We start from the raw sequence: 16,876 nt of genomic DNA, 5'->3' as shown, positions 1-16,876 counted from the left end.
GCCCCATGTGCAGTTTATGTTGTCTTGTCATAGCTGGAACATGATTTTTAACAACAGAGAAGTAACCTTGTCATGTGCAGTGTGTCCACTGAATCCCCAATTTCCTGGAGGAACTACTTCTCCCGCCACCCGTATGTTCGTGTTTGCCCCTAAAAGCCAGGGATCGGTTTTGCCTGGATGTTTCAGAAGGAAAGGGCTGTAGGCACAAAAAAACCCCTCCCCACCAAGTCAGTTGAAAATCCAGATTTTACAGTTTTTAAGTCCAAGAAAATTCAGCACTGGCAGATTGCTCTTGGCCCCTGCCTGGCAGGGTGTTGATTAATAATTTGAACCTGCAAATCCTCTTTCAACTTCTGTGAAATCTAAATTGTCCATCTGAGGCTTGCTTCTTTCAAAACAATTCTACTGTGATTTTCACTGCTAGCATAATTCTTTGTAAAATAGATAACCCTGTCAGTGGCAAAGCTGTGCCGCACACCTGGAAGGCAGCACAGCTGCCTGAGTGCAGGCGTACAAATGTGGAGAGCAGGCGATAACTGGAGAAGATCAGAATTTAAACTGAGCTCAGTTCAGATATATCCAGCTATGTTCCACTTCCTTTGTGCTGTACCGTATGTATTTGTCTCTTTCGGGAGGTTTTTTGGGGTTTTATTTAAGGCTGAAATTTTGAGGGTAGAACAGACATGACTGGAATCTCAGTGCCTTTAGGAGTCAGGGTACCCGAGGCACTTGAGAAAATCTCAGCTTTAGGACTCACTGGAAGATAATGGTGCAGCCACTTATTCAAACAAGTCACTGATCCTGCTCCTGCAGATGCATTCTCCCTGTGGGCAGAAGGAGCTGTTACTTCTTTTTTTGGGATAAAACAACAGAGGTTTCTGAGATGAGTTATGGGCTTTTCCACAGGTGGGCGGTGAGGTGGGAGCATGCTGGTTCTGCTAGGTGGGTAGCTTTTTAGGAAGGACAATACCAAGCGTTGACAAACGTGGCGTAGTTTGTGAACTTACCTTGTTAGGAGATGCTTTCATGTTTTATGCTTAGCTATTCTGTTTCCATTTTGGCTCCTTTTTTTACGGTTTCAGGAAAAGGATATAATTTTACTCTTGCATCAGTGCAAATCCATAGTAATTCTGTTAATGAAAGGAAAAAATACCCACATGGTTTTAGAAACCGTGGGAAAAAGAATCACCTCTGGTGTTTTTGAAAAAGGACCTCATTTGCCCAGTAATTCAATATTGCTCTATCATCTCAATAATGAGAGTTCAGCTCGTAATGGCAGCACATTACAAAAAGGGCTGTACGATTTAAACATGTTGTAAATCCAACTAATAAGTATAAATTGATTTTTAAGGGGGAAAAATGTGCACAAAACTAGTCTTTTACCATACGTTTCAACTCTACCAGAAACCTTACTTGAATGGTATTTCAATGTGCTTTACCTATTGTGTTGCAAACTTTTTCAGAGTCTGTCAAGTCGTACTAAAGCTTTTAAAATACAGATGGTGGTAAAATCCCCAATGGAAAACAGACTTCTATTTCAAACTTCAGTTCTGTTTTTTTCTGTTCTAGTTCATAGCAGATTTTGACAGATCAGAAGAAATATTCACAGCTTGATGCAGCTGGATTCTTCTTTGGCATGAGCAGAAACATCTGGCCCCAAAACAGTGCATTTTACCAAAGGGCCAAAATACATGCATATGCATCTGTTGTGCTAATATATTTTCCTGTGAACTCAGATGTTAATTGCTTTGTTTTGCCAAGACAACAGTGTTGGTTCAGTGAATAAGATTATTTCCTTTAGCCCTCTGTTAATGGTTTCCTTTAGCAATAACATTGTTTTAAATAGGAAACTGTCAGGTACCTCGTGAACAGCAGTAAGGTAAGGTCTTTTGAGCAAGGATATTTGTAGTGTAGTGGTATCTAGACATGTGCTGTTATATTGAATTTGCATATCGACTGAGACAGCTATTAGCACAAAAGCTCCATGTGAGACCAGTTTTACATCTCTAGGAGACATGTTCAATTTTTGCATCGTAATTTTAGAGGCTTTTGCCATTCCCACTTGCTACTTCTAGTGTCCCCTCGCTGCATATCTACAGGCAGCAACAAGGGAACGTTAAAGATCTGAATAATTGCCTGCTTATCTAGCTCCACCCGTAGTTCTGCCTTGGTGAATTTTGTTATTCTGGGCTTTGTTCCTTCTCCCATGCTTGCTCTTACAGAAAGAGCTACAGTTCAGAGAAGTCCTTTTGCTGACTTTTGGCCTCTGCGTTGAGCTTTCAGTTTTGCTTCCCCTGGTTATAGAAGTTCTGGCCCCCACTGCTGCTTGTAAATATGGCGTGACAGACCTTGGTCATTTCCCAAATCTGCATCCAAGGTACTTTGAAGCCTCCTGCCTTTAGGCAGCACTCAAACACAGGTCTTTCTGCCCAAAGTAAAACCTCAGTGTCTCATGTATCGAGAGCAGTCCTGAATCCCATTGTATCTTTCCAGTAGCAAACGCATGCTCCCTTACTCCTCTTCACAAAACCTTTCTATCTGATGGATTCAGTTTTTCATGCTGTATCTCTCTGCCTCCTTTTACTAAAATACCTCCTTTGCAGGGGCAGGGTTCCCATTCAATATCCAAAAAAGCAGCAATTACTTTTTTTTGCTTTCTCAGCAAGCTCTACTCCATTAACATTGTACTTTCTTTCTAAGAACTATTTACTTACACATCATCCAGGGAGAATGATCTTGTTGTTAAGATGCAAGATGGTTGCTGTTATAAGCTGCAGTGCTTTTAGTCATCCGGTTTTCTCTGTAGTTGTAATCCAAACCTTATCCCAGGCCCATTGCGTGACATTCCCAAAGTCATCTGATGTTTTCCTTCCTTCTGAGAAGGGATGATAATAGCACCTGCTGCGCATCCTTGCTGTTTAAACGATGGGTATTTGCAGAGTGTTGGAGATGCTCTCAGGAAATATTAGTAGGATCACTAATAAATGTATCTTGCTATTACTGCGTTATACTCTAAGGTGCTGTTTGTTTAACTCTAGACTTTCCCACTAAACGGAGAAAACAGACGCTTATTAGTGTTTAAAATACCTTTCTGCACCAAATGTGACAAGGAGAATAAGAATTTCCTGCAGCTAAGACCATTCTTGTGGGGAGGGCTGCAGCAGTCTTAACTTAAGTGGGCTGCTACTTTAATTTTGCTTTAAAAACTGCATGTTCCAGTTCAATTTAGACTGAATCATAACTTATATAACCTGTACAAAACTAAGGTTTGACTTAAAGCTGGATAAACATGCAATGCATCATTTACAGCCATTTTAATGAGCTTCAAATCAGGGTTTTATTTAAACAAGTGGACTTGTTTCTTTTGGTGGTTGATGAGTGTTTGTGCTCTCTGTGAAAGGACACAGGTGCAACAGCTTGCATTTCTTTGGGGTTGCCTTAGGCAGGTTTCCCCTCCTCGGAACCCAGCTCATCCCCAAGCACAGCCTGACTCCTTTCTGAAAGGCATCAGCACAGCTTTGCTCTCCAGAATCAGTGGGGAGAGGATGTCTCGCCTCATGGGCAGCAATTCCGACCAGCTGGATAACCTTCCGTAGGTGGTGTATCTGCCTCATGGCTACTTCTGCAGTTTGTCCTTTCAGCTGTAGCAGGATGCAATTTACGTATTTGGAGGATTGTGGCCTTCCAGCTTCAGGGAGAGGTTTACTCTTCAGCAGGGCATGCCAGTGGAGGGCGTTCTTTTTTGTCTGTAACCATCACAAGAAGAGTAATCTGAGCGAAACAGTTTGGGCTTGGATTTTGAAGGCATACAAGTCAGGAAGAACACTCAGAATAAGGACACCTGAGTTAGCTTTTCTGCCATGATGGAAAACACAGTTTGGAATCTGGATTCTGTTTTTCACTTAAAATGACTGGCTGAAACACTGTAGCTTTGTGTCTGAGAAACTTTTAAAACTATGCTTGTGGGGAATATATAGTCAGTGCCAGGCCACTTCTGTGCTGCACACCATGAGAGTACAGCACAGGCCAAAAAGAAGCATTTTCCTCCACCGTAAACTGATGTAGTGTGTTACACCTAGGAAGAAGGTAGAGCAGGCTGGCAGTCCATCTTTACTGAGCTTTCTGTGTTTTCTTGACTTCCTCACATCTTTGGGTAGTGCACTGTGTCCCTTGAGGATAGCAAGCGTCAACCAGCTATTTCACAGAGCTCTGGGCTTACCCGAACAGCAGTGCTGCCTTCTAAAAGCTGTTTCCCCTTCCTCAGCTGCGAATGTTAATCTCAAAGTTCAGCGATCATTAGCTAAAATAATTGTCACCCCTTTTTAGTTATTCAGGGCTGAAAATTACCAAAGGGCTTCACCTTAGTTGCTTCAGCTGTAATTAGTCTTAGATTTTTGTTTTCTTCAGGTTGTCAAACAGCAAACAGGATGTCCACTGGGCATTGGGAGGAAATTGCTTCTGTGTTTCTTTGTGGAGCTGGTTTGCTTGCTCTGGTAGTTATAACACTCTTCTCTCAAATCAGAAAACTTATGGTGGTGGTGTAGGATCTTGCAGCGTTACTGAAAGTTTCCTTGACAACACTAATGCCTTGACTGATCACAACCAGACAGCAATGATGTTTCATCAGGTCGCCTCTGCCTCAAGCGCAGAGCCAGGGACCTGCTTTTCAGACCTGTAGAGGTGTAAGGTTTGCTCTGATTTTTGCCAGAGTGGCTTGGTTCATCTGCTAGTGCAGGGAGCCTGAAGAAAACGGCTCTGGTTCTTGTTGGGACTTCACTGAAGCAGCTGTGGTTTGCTTTCCGTTGCCTGTGGGTGACAAGGGACGGCTGGCTGGCTGGGGGAGGAGGACTTCTGCTGGGGAAAGGACACGTCGCAGGAAGCCTAGACAGAGTGCAAGTCAGGGCTTGGGAGGATTTGAATTAGCAGTAAAAGCAAATCATAGGCCTCACTAGAACAAGGTAGAAGCTGGAATAAAAATATTCATGGAGGTGTGTGTGGGGGCTGTCTCTCCTTTGCTAAATTCATATCATACATTGGCTCGTGCCAACCATCCATCAGTTCGCGCTGCGTTGAAGTGGTGGTTCTCTTGGCTTCAGTGCCAGCTTCTCCCCCAGCTGCTGCCACGCTGGAGCCTTCCTTGCTTCTAGGTTCTGTGGGGTATTCAGCTATAACAGGGATGGGATTGTGGGCTGCTTTGTGGAACAGTTGAAAATGTGCAATGTTATCCCTGACCCTGTGTGTGTGAAAGACTGGTTGCTATCTCCTGTGATTTAAACTGTGCCACTGTAACTTCACCTTAGACCAGTGCTGGGCAAAAAATCTGCTTGGGTCTCTGTTTGGCAGCCTGTTTCTGCTGCGAGTGGGTTCCCTGCTCAGATGAACCTAGGCCAGGGTGTGAGCTCACAGCTGTGGCTCTGCTCAGCCCTCTGATCCTTGACAGCAGTTTCTGCAAAATTCATCATTGCCTGGGCAGCCTTTTTATTTATTTATTCACTTTGTTTCTTTTTTTTCACTTTAGATTATTAATTGCATGTGTAGCTTTATCTGGAAAAAATTGCATGCAATTTATGCATGCCTGCAGTAGCGTGTGTTTTATATATTGGGTTTATAGGGTTGGTACTGATTCCTGAATTAATTTGAACAGCAAATTGTTGTTGTATCTGCACACAGTATGTCTTCTCTTTTTTTAACATATATTATATGACATGCATCTGGTGGTGTTTTAATTGTATTATTGTGGTGCCTCAGAGTCCTAGTAATGAATTTGAAACCCTACTTTACTAAGCATGGGTTTTTCACATGAGACACTTGGAGGGTTTGAGTGAATTGTTGAGTGAGAATGTGGATGGTTTGTCACTGCCTTGATCTACACACAAGAACCCACAGGGTTTGCAGGCTGCCATTACAAAATCCTCCTTTACTGTTGATCAGCACCAGGATGGTAACTGGTGTGCCCAGCTCTAAGTAAGGAGAAAGCAGTGCATCACACCTGGAAAGTTGCTGGCGATTTTTGCTGTTTCTAGTGACAGTTTGATTGATCTCCGTGTTCTGCCTAAGAACGGCTTGGAGCAATGCCGAACAACTACTCAGTCTGTACCACAGATTAGACTGTAGATGCCACGGATTGTCCATTCAGAAGAGCTTTGCCTTGCTGTCTTACTGGGGAGGCTGTAGACCAAGCCAGCCTTCCAAAAATCATTACTGTCAATGCTGTATCCAAGAGAAAGTGGTTTCTCTTTCCTTGCTCGGGGTTTGGATTAGTTCCCTTTGGTTGTAGCATTATGCTGGAACATCATACAGAGGTGCTTGTCCACTGTCACCGCTTTCCCCGAGCAGCTGTGTTGGGCAGCATAGTCTCTTTTCTGTAGTAGCTGCAAGCAGCCACCTTCGTTCCTCATCCTCGTAGTGCAGCTCTGCTTTGGGATATGTTTTTTCTAATGAGGTGTGTTTTTCAATGAATGCGAGCTGCTGCCTAAGACTGCCTTCCCCTCCTCCTCTTTATTTATTTTTGAATAGGTATTTTTGGCATCTATGAATTTTATCTGCAGTGGCTTTGATAATATTTTTCTCTGATATTGATGGAACTATTGAATAACTGCAAACCTTGTTTAAATCCTTTTACCTTCTGTAGCAAATATTAGTGATTATTTATTGACACTACTTTTTGATAACTTAGCTGATGTTCCCAGCTTAAAATATGCCTTATTTATATAGTGCTAATTTTTATCAGAACGTCTTGCAGTATGAGTGCATCATGGATCCGAAATGTATCATATTTATCCAGTTCCCTTTTCAACCAAACTTTACAAAGAAATGAAACCAGGCTTATTCAGGAAAACCTTATTGACTGAAATAGTTTAATTCAGTCAATTGAATCCAGTACTGGGGTTTTTTCTTCTGTTCAAGTCTGGTATCTAGTGTGCCTCTAGCTGCCCAGCCAGTCCTGGTTGCTCCTTTAAAATATTTCTCCAATACCTGGCATCTTTCTGTTTTCTGAGTGGCTATTCCAACATCTATTAAACCATCTGGCTGCACATGATCTCCCATTCTGGGGCTTGTGCAACAGGTCTGGACTTCGTTCTCAGCAAATGTTGTCTAATACCTTCCTTCTGTTATCAGAAACAGAGGAATGAGTCTGTTTTCTTCCCAGGGACAAAGCAGAACTGCATCCAATGTTTTGCTTGTCTGATATTGTTAGTAATGTGTTTACTTTGCTTTTGGGGGTCTTCTCTGACTAGAATAACTTTTGAAGGTTATCATCACCTTTTATATTTTATTCAAAACCCTTGCTTTTGGTGGGCAATATTACTAGAAGAGAAATACTGTAGTATACAGAGGCTTTTTTTTGTTGTTGTTGAATTTCCTAGTGTATTTTGAAACATCTCCTGCAGCTTTGGACAATTTGATATGTATATTAAATCTACTTTTGCTTTGAACATCACAGCTGTTGATATTAGCCTTTAATAGATGGTATCTGTATGCATCGATGGCAGCAATGTTAAAGCTGTCAATTCTGATTGCTTCCTACATGGTGTTTAAAAAAGCATAGTGTAAATTCTGCCTAATTTACTCAGTTGGCTCCAGCTGAACACAGCTCTCTCCTTGCTGAATGGGTGCTTAGTCAATCATACCTCTGTCCTGCTTGGAGTTGCTTCCCTTACAGTGACCCTTTGGATATGGTCAGCTGCACTGGTGTTGGCAGCACTTGATGCACTTGTTGTAAGAGTCCTGAGCTGATCTTTAGTGTATCCATTTCTTTCCCATCACCAAAAAAAAATGTGCAAAAACAACTTCTCATTTGATGCCTATTGGATGGCATTTTATAACTGAGAATCACAGGGCCAAATCACCTTAATTTGAAACTTGAAGCTACAAATCTTATTTTGTAACTCGCTCAGAGGCTTTCAGCTCTCTTCATAGAGTATTTATTGGACTCTATCCCTTTAGACCTGTCACTAAATTAAAGGGTAGTTAGGGAATCCTATTCTGGTGGAGCATTACAGCTGGTGCAGCAATTATTAGGTGCTGTCTTTTTTGCTGATGGTGATTATGCCTGTCCCTTGTCCTGCTCTGGTTTCACTGTCATCTCCCAGCTTTACAGGCTGCTTCTGCTCAGTTACCAAGTAGTGTGTGTCTTGTTGGTTGGTTGGTTGTTGTTTGCCTACAGATGCTGTCAGTCATTTATAAACACAGACTAAGGTGCCCCATTAAGTTTATTTGATTTCTCAGGGTTTCCCTCACTGCGGAAGTGCGGGGAGTCCTGACTTTTTTTCTCCAGCAATTGCTTATAGTTTGCATTCACAACGGGACCTGATAAATCATTGCTGGTGGTAGGGATGGGTTTGTGGCATATCATGCTGGTTTTAGGCCATAGCCCATGCATCTCAAAACTGTATGTGCCCTGTGGTGGGCTGACCCTGACTGCTGGTGCCCCCCAAAGCCGCCCTGTCACTGCCCGCCTCAGCTGGGCTGGGGAGAGAAAACAGAACAAAGGGCTCGTGGGTTGGCATAAAGACAGGAAGAGATCACTCACCAAGCACTGTCATGGGCAAAACGGACTCAACTCGGGGAAAATCTGGGTCTCTGCAGAGCTGTTCCTCTCACATACTCTCACTCCTTTCCCTGCTGTTGCTCTTCCACAGGTGGTTTCCCCCCTCTTCTTAAATATGTTATCCCAGAGGTGCTACCACTGTTGCTGATAGTCTTGGCCTTGGCCAGCGGTGGGTCTGTCAGAGCCCACACCAGCTGGTTCCAAGTCAGACATAGGGGAAGCTTCTGGCAGCTTCTCACAGAAGCCACCCCTGCAGCCCCCCAGCTACCAAAACCTTGCCGTGCACACCCAAGACATTACCCCTTTGTCCCTTGCCTGCCCCTCCAGACAGCCCTGAGGGCACATGGGTGCTGTCCCTTCAGCCTGTTGAGGCAGGCAGCTTTTAGCTGAATGGGTCAGGAATGCTGTTTACCCTTCACCAGCCGAAGTCTCGCTCCTGCACGCAGGCTAGCTAGCTGAAACCTAAGCGGGTCTATGCTGACACAGTTTATCATCGATGTATGTCAAACCCAGATTTTCCCAGCTGTCTCCTACCATCTGCCAAGTGCGGCTGGGGGCACACAGAGTGCAGTTTGCTATGCAGGCCTGATGGCAGCTGTAAAATCGAGCAGTTTTGCCTGCTTAAGCACCAGCTCTTTTCCAAAATAAGCATTAGCTCTCACATCGCAGTGAGCCTCCTGATCCTGAGAGTGCAGGCCATCGTGGGGAAGCAGTGCTGGCTCTGCTCTGCAGCCGAGGCCACCTGCCAGCCGAGAAGCTGTGAAAAATCTTTGCGGCAGTTCCATTGCATCAGTTGAGCTGCAGAAAAGCCAACCCTGCTACTCCTTATGGCCTCTCCGTGCTGGGCACTAGTGAAAAAGGCTTCTCCAGTCCCTGAGGGCACGCTGCCCGAAAATCGTGAGATCAGATGTAGTTTCTCTCTGGTTTGATATGGCACCAGACATGGAGAAGGGTCTCTTGGAGAGCTAAAGCTGAACTCCTTACAGGGTGTTACCCTGGCTAATCAGAGCACCATATAGCAATTCTTTCAAAAAGTGTAAAGGCAGTTGACCACAGCAAATGAGCTTGGTTTTCATTTGTTTCCAAAAATGGAGGGTGACCCTCATGCCTAGTTGCAAGCATTAAGATGCAAAGTAGCTTGTTAATGAGTAATTAATGTTGCTCCAGTACCTGAGAAACTAACAATAGCTTTCGAGTATCTCGATTTTCCAGTAATAATACTTTTTATTACAGTAAGTTGTTGTACTTGCCTTCCTGGAGCAGCTGACTCTGACAGCCTCTAAGCACAGAACTCCTTTGCTAACATTAATTCAACCTCTCTGTATACCAGAGAGAGGTAAAAATTAAGCACCGTGTTACAGACTGCTCAACTGCAATACAGGTCATTGAAGTAACTTATCCAGAGGAAACAGGTAAGCCAGGATTAGAAACCAGAAGTCTGCATACTAGCTAAATGTATAAACGCTAACCTTCTAAACATCATGTGACTTCCTGAATGAATGTTAAAAAAAAAGACAAATTTCCTCCAGTGTTGTGACACTGCTGCTGTTTTCTTCTTCATCACCGTAAGTAAAAATGGACATGTCATATTTAAAATGAGTTATAGCTGATCACTGATCACAGCATCCACAGCAGCACCACCCAATTAGAAAAACTACTCTAATCTAACCTGATGCTACTGTCATTTTTTAAAATGAGTCCTACTTCAATCATAAAATCCTTAGACCATAACATTGCTTTCTACGCCATATGTCCTTATTTAGAGGGAAAAAAATGATTGCACCCTTAATTCAAAGGGAACGTTTCCCTCTGAGCCAGAACTCAATAAAATGTATCAAAAAAATTGTGGAAAAGGGCAAGCAAAGAAAATCAAATTGCAGCGTGTGAAACGATTTAAGGAGGGACCTGGGGAATACATAATCTCCGAACTGCCAAGTTAGAGCAAGTATAAAATATACAAACAAGCCTGATATTTTTCCCAGTTGATCTCATTATGAGGTATGCTTGGGATAGATAAATTTTGTTAGAATGCATTAAGGCTGGATTTTCAAGGAAACAAGTCAGAAGTAATGCGTTTAGCTGATTCCACCTTGTTTTGATACATGGGCCTTTTCAGGTTTAAAGTAGTACATTTTTAAAGCTAAATGGTTTGTTTTGTTTCAAGCATTAAAACCAGAGGCAACTGGGTGACTCCCCCCCCCCCCCCCCCCCCCCCGTAAAACAGACGTTTGTAATTTCAGCGTGCTCTTTAATCATTGAGGTAGAGCTCTGTGCAGTATGTTTCACTGCCACTTATTGTTGGTTGCTTAAAATACACTGAACTAGCCTTGAGTGCAATCCCTTAACAGACTGTTTCGTCCACAAGTAGTACTTTTTCCGAGTCTCCAATATATTTTAATTAAATTGTCCATTTGTATTTATTAAGGCAGTTTACTGTCTCCTGCTGCTGAAAGCTGCTACTGCTGATAGTCTACCAAGAGAAACATGAGCTTATCTGGGAGCTGATAATAAAATGCGAGCATATGTTAGCAAGAAAGTCTTCCCAAAATACTGTTTAACCATCATTTTCATGTTTGTTGGGAAGGGGACAGGGCATGCAATTAGTTTTGATAAGATTTTGAAACAGTTGCTGTTAACGATTCTTGTAGCTGTGGGGATTCATAGTCTTTGTTAGTATGCAATGTCTCAGCAGAAAATTTTTCTTCCTTAGACTGACCCTATAGAAACAGTTGAAAAAGGGTGCTTTGGCAGAGCAGATGATAAAGTCGTTACACACTGATGAGATGTAAAGTGGCGTTCAGCAGCATTAGTTTAGATAGATGAGCACAATAAAGTGGATTCATCCCTATCTCTGGTGATCTGAAAGCTTGGACCTAAACTCTGGGACTTGGATGCCTCGCAACTGCACCTACTTATCTCCAAGTAGCTTCTGCCAAAATAGATTTGCCATGAAGTCAGTAAATCCTAAACCTGAAGGTTGTGTTTGGTCTGTCCGTTCTCTCGAGACAAATGAAGGTTGATCTTCACAGCTCTAAAAAGGAATTAAACTTTTTTTCTCAAGAAGTTAACATGTTCCTGAAAGGAGGCGGCTAGGCTCAGTGCTGTGTGGAGCTCTTTGCCCTCTCTGATCTGGAGGGGCTGCTTTGTTTTTATGGGACCATTCCCTGCTCCCAGGTGCAGCACAGATTAGGTGAGCATTGTGACTGCCATTCCTGCCAGTGCCTGTCCACTGGTGGAGGTGAGAGGATTAGTGGATTAATAGACCCATCTGAGCCACCAGAACGGGCATCTCTGAGATGAATATTTTAATTACGTCTCTCCCTGAGGGCACTGTTTTCTGTCTTGCCTTCAGAACAGTGCGGAGGGAGGTTGTTGGGAATTTCTTTTCCCATTGTGTATGCACACAAGACCTGTTTTGTAAAAAGCAGGCATAAACCCAAGCAACGGCAAGAGGTTTAAAATCAGACTGCTGTGACTTTAAGAGTGAGAAAAAAACTGTTAAGGAAGGAAAATAAAAATCCCACAGCCTGTTGTAGCAGCTGTAGCTTCAGATCGTGTGGAAAATGAAGGCAGATGATTCAATTTGGCCTGTGCCCCGAGTACATTTCCAAATGCTTCTGTGTGTGCGCAAGATAATGAACAAATATATTGAGATGGCACAAGATCAGTCCGAGTTTGCCGCTGCACAAGCCGTGGAGCTCCCAGTAGGAGCGCACTAGCTGTGCTGGGTTAATGGGGGTGAGGGTCGGGAAGCCCAGCACCTTTCAGAACAACTTAAGAAAAGAATTTGTCTCCTTTTGCCCCAGGCTCCCCGTGGCACTCAAATGGAGCTTCTGATAAATCGAAGTGTATTTATTAATAATGAGCAGGGGCAGCGTGCTCGTGATTTGAAAATAGGTGCACCAAATAAAAATGTGCTTTCCTCTGACATCGGAAAAGCTTAAGTAAATGGAGAGCAAGCTGATCTATTATGATTAAAAAGCAGGGCCTGAGAGTCAGCGTAGTGGTGATGAAAAAGCCCTTTTAGGGAAGCAAGACCCATTCTGCCCATTCATGTATTCCTCCACCCCTGCCCCACAAGGAGAAATAGGGAGGGGGAAGTTGGATGGGAGAGATGAAAAGGCAGCAGCAGTCCAGGATAGCAGAACTGGACTTTAATGAGAGCTGGAGTTATTACCGGAATGAGTTATGATAGTTAATCATGCTACATGATGTCCAACAGCGCAAGGTTCATAATTCTTGGCTCCGAACGTGGCTTGGGACTGTCCGCGAGCACCTGCAGCATGCAAATTGATCACGGCCTTACAAATCCTCTGTACCTTGCCCCCAGTCATTCCCTGCTGAGCCAGCCCAGTCTGCAGCACTGGCCCGCTCCCACGGACCTGGAAATGGCGTCTTTCATGTTCTCAAACACGGATCTGTGGTTTCTGGCAAAAGCTGAACCGTAGCTATTGCAGATAGCCAGGACTGCCCATCACCAGCCGTTCTCCGCAGTGTGTGGTGCTGCCAGCTGTGTTATTTAGCTTGCGGGAGGCTACACTGGTCTGGTTTTTAAGCAGCCTTGGGTTTAATTAATGCTTTTGGGGAATTCTGTTAACTTCAGTGGAGAAGTAGGCTTTACCTGAGTAAAAGCTGAGCACCTAATTAATGTTTTAGTGAATACTTACTGATGTGAATGTCTTGCTGACTTAGGATTTGAATGAGGACAGGTTCTGGCCTTTGGAAGAGGTAAATTACCAAGTAACTTCAGTTGTCCCCTTGTGCCTCTTTAGTATGTTCCAGCCTAGCTGTTCTGAAGCGACAGCAGTCAACCTACGTTTAAGACTTAGAGATTCCCTCCCACCTGCCATGAGCCCCGGGAGGTGGGGCTGAGGAGCACCTTTCCAAGGCGCACTCTTGCCGAGCTTTGGGCATTGGGGTTATTTTGAGACTTTCTGCTTCTCAGATGACGACAACAATATTTTGAGCCAGACCTAAAGGCAACGTGCAAACATACTTGGATTTGGCCCACAAATGCTTCTACCTGCTGTTTCCCCAGTTTCTGTTTCAGCTCTGTTACTGTGGCTGGAAAACACCGTCTGGCAGGGCCTGGAGAGGGGCTGACGCTGCCGGCGGAGCAGAAGACAGCAGTGGGCTGAGTGGCTACAAACAGGCAAAGTCATGAAGCTGGGGAGGGCGTTCCTTCCTGAACACTGCTGGTTAGTGATTTTAATGCTTTTCTGTAACTGTAGAAGGGCAGCGTTTTCCAAATGGGAAGGCAGCCTCTCTCAGCTGGTCCTCCCCTTTCAAGCCTACGTTTAGACAGGTTATTTGGCTCCTCCACCTGAGGTATTTAATAATGATGGCTGGTTTGCTCTAATGTGTGTGTAGGTCTCCAGCAGTAGGTTGTACAAGAGAACAACATACATAGCGTGTTTTACGTATGAATTTGGGGTGTTGCTTGTCTGGGTCTGTGCCCAGGCAGCTGTGACACCCCTGGGCTGGGGCTGGCAGCGCACCTCGCCTCTGGCCCAGGGAGCCTTTGCAGACTCTAAAAAAGCAGTAACTTTTCAAAGGGAGAGCAACAGTAGTTTTTACAGTAAAGCTCAATCAGGGAACATGGTCGGGAGGAATTTCAGCAACTCAAGGAAAAGCACCCAGAGAAAATCACTAGAAATCAAGCAGCTAAGCCGCAAGCAACTTTGGGAAAGAAGCTTTTGACCAGTTTGCTAATACCCAGGTCTGCAGAGAGTGCCCATGAAACCAATGCATCCATTTAGCAGAACAACTTGTCCTCCTAGTTGGGTCCTGCATGTGGCTCATTAGGGTAATTACTGATGAATTAAGGCAGCTTGGCTCAGCACTCAGGCTGCGGGTGTGCGGGCTCCCCTGCTGGCAGGCAGCAGGTGTAAATGAACAAGATCTGTCAAAAAGGCTGATGACCCTCTTAATTCACAGCAGTAAACTGGGGACAGAGGTAGTGCAGCAAGTTTAATAATTGATATTTACTTGGAAAGGTTAATGGCAGCAGTGATGCTTCTAATTCGCTTGCCCATGCAAGACCTTGTCAGGTCAAATTGTCTCAATTTGTTACTGTGGGTGTAGGTGTAGCTTTCATTTAATGAAGTTTGGAGAAAAGAAACAGGTGGTGTTGGGAGCTGACTGTAACTCAAGAAAAACAGCAAAAGGTTCGAGTATGGTAACAGGTTGAGTGAGTCTGTGCTAACTTTAAACAGCTGGCAGTTTAGTCCTTTTGAATAAATTCTGGGGAACATTTGTGCTTGGGAAGGTGAAAGGATTTGGAATGGTGTAATTTATATTTCCTTTAATTTGCAGCCATCTAGGAGTTATTTAGGTCAAAAGCATAATAATTTTGACAGGCTTTGTGTTCCTAGGTGGGAATGGTAGGGGTATGGATCAGAAATCAGAAGTCTGTAGAATTCAGTCGGTATTTCCGTACTGTATTTAGGGAGATTGTAATTCTGTCCTGTAATAATTAAGTGGTTCCTATTTAAGGGAGAAACAAAGCTCCTGCTGCATGTCTGGAAGCTTTGAAATTGGCTTTGCATCCATGATACTTTACATCCATGAGTTTCAGAAGAGCTGGATGATGACTGGGGATCAGTAGAGCTGGGTTTTGAGTAAGTGTAGGAAGATCCAGATGACGGAAGAAAGCTGGTGCTCCAGTATTTTTGAAAGGCTGTAATTAATATGGGGTATTATCATTTGTCGTATTGGCTTGGCATCAATCCTAGGAAAGATAATGGAATAGCTGAAATCATAGTTGGTTAATAAAGACCTAAAAAAGAATAAAATAAAATGAAGAACAATCATTTTATGTATTTAGAAAAAATATTTTATCAAATATACTTAATTATTTGTGGGATTACAAATCTGATGGATAATGGCCACGGTATTGATGTAGTTAGTTATATTTCTGTGCTTGATGCTGTTGGCCTGTTTTATTAAGGAACCAGATGACAATGTGGATTCAACACAGTGAATTCTAAGTGGATTGTTTCCTGCCTTTATACCTGATGCTGGTAGTTGCGAATGCAGGCTCACTGTTGGTTGGAAATGTTTCTAGCAAATCCCAGCAGGGATTACCTCTCGTTGCTGTTGTTTGAACATTTTGATGTAGGAGCAAAGATGAAAAATCAGTCTTGATAAAAGTCTGCAGGTGCGCAACATATTGGAAAGGTGGTTTACAATGAATGAGATAAGACACTGATGCTGAGAGTGGTGGTTGTGTGATGAGGTGGCCATGAACAAATTTGTATTTCTAACACTTCGATGTGGCTGTGTCTAAAAGTCTTATCCTGAGGAAGAAAGTGTATTGATGAGGTGCAAGGTGGCAGAAAGGCATGCAGAGTAAGGACTTCAATCAGAAATGCACTGTTGCTTGAATGTGAGCATGATCCTTTCCCTGTTTTTTTACTGCACAAGGCTATACAGGGCAGTGTGCTCCAGACGGGGTGAGTACTGGAGCTCATTCTCTTATGTAGTATCCTGAATATTGTGTTAGAATATTAACAGACCGTGGGACACTTACCTGGCAGCGATACCAAATGTCTGTGGGTGTGTAGTGATCAGTGAGCTCCCGGGGCTCAGGTTGCAGTGCCTGCCCTGGGGCAGCGTGCCCACCGAGCAGGGTTCCTGGTGCTGCTGTGGCAGGGCTTTTTGAGCGTGCTAGGGTTGTGCTGGAGCACCGTGAGGAAACCCTGCTAGATACTGAGACTGCAAGGATATAGGACAGAAAGAAACAAGGGGATTTTATTGCCATTAAAAGTACCAATTTGTACAAGCCGACATTTTAAATAGCGTAATTTAAATGGAACCAAACTGATATGAATAGAACCTATTAATAAATTAAACACTTCTTTCCACCCAATATTTCACAAGGGAATTAGCAGAATAATTTGTTAGTAAATGAGCCCAGGAACGAGGCTGTGAATGACATATCTATCCCATCCTTCTCCTCCCCCTGTAACACTCTTTGCAGATGTAAGCAGAGAGTTGCTGTGGTTTCAGACATTGATGCCTCTCACTTACGTACAAACAGGAGCACAACTTCAAGAGAAGGAAGAAGGTTGATGTAGTGGTTAGAGAACCAGCCTTGACTGTAAGAGTTGATCGTGCTCTGCTTCAAATTGTGCGTGTTATCTCAAGCAAGTTGTTTCAGGCCAGTGTCATTCATGGTATTTAGGCACCTGGCCGTCATGCCTGTACCGAGCTCTCCGTGCACTCACTGGGGGTGGCCCCGAGACACGTCTCTGGACTAGGAACTGGAGACCTGGCCGTTGGGTTAGCGGTGCCCAGCAGCAAGCAGCAGTACAGAAAAGCCGG

General features: G+C 43.8%; 1 protein-coding gene across 20 annotated transcripts in view; it reads left to right on the top strand.

Annotated features, from left to right (window-relative positions):
- The window catches only part of FBRSL1 (fibrosin like 1), a 548,084-nt gene that overhangs the window by 228,171 nt on the left and 303,037 nt on the right, over positions 1-16,876 (top strand). The window lies entirely within an intron of this gene.

Source organism: Falco biarmicus, chromosome 1 (assembly GCF_023638135.1).
Source record: "Falco biarmicus isolate bFalBia1 chromosome 1, bFalBia1.pri, whole genome shotgun sequence".
In the NCBI taxonomy this organism is placed as follows: Eukaryota; Metazoa; Chordata; class Aves; order Falconiformes; family Falconidae; genus Falco; species Falco biarmicus.
This window is presented reverse-complemented; position numbering and strand designations above follow the sequence as displayed.